The sequence below is a fragment of the Ipomoea triloba genome, chromosome 2, assembly GCF_003576645.1.
Source record: "Ipomoea triloba cultivar NCNSP0323 chromosome 2, ASM357664v1".
Classification (NCBI taxonomy): domain Eukaryota; kingdom Viridiplantae; phylum Streptophyta; class Magnoliopsida; order Solanales; family Convolvulaceae; genus Ipomoea; species Ipomoea triloba.
The window spans coordinates 24,192,330-24,195,914 of record NC_044917.1 but is presented as its reverse complement, the minus strand read 5'-3'; positions in this window follow the sequence as shown (position 1 = coordinate 24,195,914).

Below are 3,585 nucleotides of genomic sequence, written 5' to 3'. Positions count from 1 at the left end.
CTATGAGTCACGTCTCGAAGGCAATCTTTTGGTTGACCTCTCGTGGACAGGTTCTGGCCTAACCCTTCACCTTCGTGGTGACCGTTCAAGAGCTTAACTCTAGCTGTTACGGAATTAATTTTGTATTAATTCTAATTGTTAATTTTGTGAGTTAAAGCTATTGTTAATGGGGTTAGTGGAGAGTTGTTACGTAGGTTATATAGCCAGAATTAATTGCCATATTGATGTGCCATTATTCCTTAATCTCTTATATATTTCCAGGTTGAGCAGCATTTTGTGAATATACGCACGAAGAGAAATCTGTTTTCCACCTCGAAACCCTACTCTTCCTTCGTTCTAGCCACCTGTGTTCATCCCACGTTCTCGTTCGCCGGATCCAAGTTTGTGTGCTCAAACGGCGGATCGTAGTACGTTTTATCCTGTGAAACCTAGACCGCAACACTCCAGCACCCCGGGAGGCGGTAAATAAGGTTTTAAGGACAGAGGCAACTCGACTCGTACTTACAACCACCCCAAAAGCCCGTTCTTCACGTCCCTTGTATTCCAGGTTTATCTAACCTTTGTTGTAGGTTTAAATTCCTGGAATTTTTTGTAATATTTTGTTTTAGTGGATTTTTCCATTTTCGTCCATTTCTTGGGTTTTCGAGAATTGTTTCCCAACATATACAGCGCAACCTTTAATCTTTTAGTATTATAAATTACAAATTTGTCTCTATATATTAATTAACAAGCTCCACATGTGTAATACAAAAGTGAGATTTTATTGTCTCTCTTGTTGAGAGATCTAAATTGCAACTTATGAAAAATTAAAAGGAACAATAAGAACAAGATTATTGTATGCAAAAAAAAAAAAAAAAAAAAAAAAAAAAAAAATTTTTTTGAAAAAAAAAAAAAAAAAAAAAAAAAAGAACAAGATTATTAGTTACAATGAAGTTTTGCAAAGGTTTTTTACTAGGCCAGCAACAAAAGAGGGGAAAGGGAAAAATAAAACATAAGGCAACCACTCAACATCCGATGAGCGCATTAGTATGTAAAACATAAGAAAAAATTTGACCAAAAAAAGAAAGAAGAAAAAGAAAAAATTAATAAGCCAAAGGTCTTGTGGTCGAGCAACATAGTTGTGACTTCTCAAATAAGATGTCTTAGGTTCGAATCTCAGTGTGTGGCCGTTGACTCTTTGTGCTTCAGTAGGTTGAAAAAATATATACTACATTGTAACAGAGTCAATACTACAGAAAAAAAATCGCTCTAATACTCGTGTCAATAAGTGTTTCATTGAAATCAATGTTGCATACAAAGACAAAAACTTCAATTTTACTTTTTCGTACAAGAAAAAAAAAATCAACCCAAATTATATAAATCTAAATTAAATAACCCAATACCTAAGCATCTGCCATAAGGCTATCCCCATTTGTAAATTTTGTTAAGTTTTTAGAACAATAAAAACTTGAGGGCAAGTTTTTTTAACAAATGTGAGAATGATGTTTTGAGGGTGTCTTTCTCCTGCAAGAGATCAAATTTTGTCAGCCCCAGTGGGGCCCACTGGGCAGCAGAACAGAACGTGAGGTGCAGATTCACTGGATGCAGGCTTAAGTAAATTTTGTTAAGTTTTTAGAACAATAAAAACTTGAAGGCAAGTCTTTTAACAAATGTGAGAATGATGTTTTGAGGGTGTCTTTCTCCTGCAAGAGACTAAATTTTGTCAGCCCCAGTGGGACCCACTGGGCAGCAGAACAGAACGTGAGGCGCAGATTCACTGGATGCAGGCTTAAATAATTTTTTTATTAATTCTTTTTCTATTTTTTAATTTTGATTTACTTTTTCTTTTTCTTTTTTTTCTCACCTCTATGTTCTCTTTCCTAATCACACTTACAAAAACTCCTCGAAAACCATACCAAAATACCAACTATTGAGGAAGACCTAAGTCCATAACCAACCGGGCGGATGCAAGTGCATGCTATGGGGGCCTTGGCCCCCCACCCCACCCCCAATTTTTTTAATATTATATATTGTAAGAATAAAACTGAAGTATAAATATAGGATCTAACCTCCAGCCATAGCTTTAGATTGATGAATATTGTGTAATCATGGGACTACTGCAACAGAGTAACAGTACTGTTTCTCTCACTTTCTCAACCCTCTCTTGATGGTGTAGAGAATGAATGATCAAGCAGTGAGAGGACCAAGGGCTCTCTTTATACTAACCATATGCCATCAATATGGTAATGTATCCCTTCCCTAATTATACTTCCAATCACCATTAGTATTTACCTTAATTAACAGAAGCTGATATGGAAGTAATGCACCAAATAATATATTACCTTAATTATTATAATTACTACCTATATTATAATAATGTAATAGTGGTAAGTGTTACATTCTCCCACTTGGTGCAAAACTCCATAACCCTAAAACCATAAAACACCAACCATAGTGATATGTCCGCCTTAAAACGAGTAGCATCCATTATGATTAAATGCAAACTGACTTTGGGCACTTAATTTTGGGAAACTTAATGTAACAAACCCTATGTTTATTTCAAGTCCAACCAAAGTACATTATCTCAATAAAATAAAGGTGTACAAACTTAAATGAGATAAATGTCTGAAAGCAAAATAATTTCATTAAAATTGAATACTGAATGTATATACAAATTACAAAGTGGGCGAAAGTCCCATTTCTTTAACAAGATCCTTGAATTTAAATGGAGGCATGCCTTTAGTCAAGGGATCTGCTAACATCAACTCAGTACTAATGTGTTCAACGATTACAACTTTATTCTTGACACGCTCCCTAATAGCTAAGAATTTGATGTCGAGGTGCTTACTTTAACTCCCATTTTTGTCATTCTTAGCCAGGAAGATTGCAGCTGAGTTATCACAATAAACCTTCAATGGATTAGATATGGAGTCCATGACTCTAAGCCTAGAGATGAAATTCTTGAGCCACACACCTTGTGATGTAACCTCGTAAAGGGAAACGAACTTGGCTTCCATGGTAGAAGTAGTTATTAAAGATTGTTTAACACTTCTCCACGAGATAGCCCCACCAGCCATGATAAAGACGCACCCTGAAGTTGACTTTCGAGAATCAATACAGCCAGCGAAGTCTGCATCAGAATAACCGACAACATCTAGCATGTCCGTCTGCTTAAACCCAAGCACGTAACTCTTAGTTCCTTTTAGGTACCTCAAAACTCTCTTCACAGCTCTCTAGTGGCCCAAACCTGGACGATGCAAGTATCGTCCTAGCATCCCGACAGCAAAAGCTATGTCTGGCCTTGTACAGACTTGAATGTATCCAAGACACCCAACTGCTGCAGCATACGGGATGTTCTTCATGGATTCCTTTTCAAGATCATTCTTTGGACATTGATCCAGACTAAACTTGTCCCCTTTTGCTATGGGGGCAACGTTTGGTGAACAATTCTGCATCTGAAATCTCTCTAACACTTTGTTGATGTAGGTTTCTTGAGATAGACCCAGTATACCTCGAGACCTATCCCTATGGATTTTTATGCCAATAACATAAGAGGCATCACCCATATCCTTCATATCAAAGTTTTTAGAGAGGAATTGTTTCACA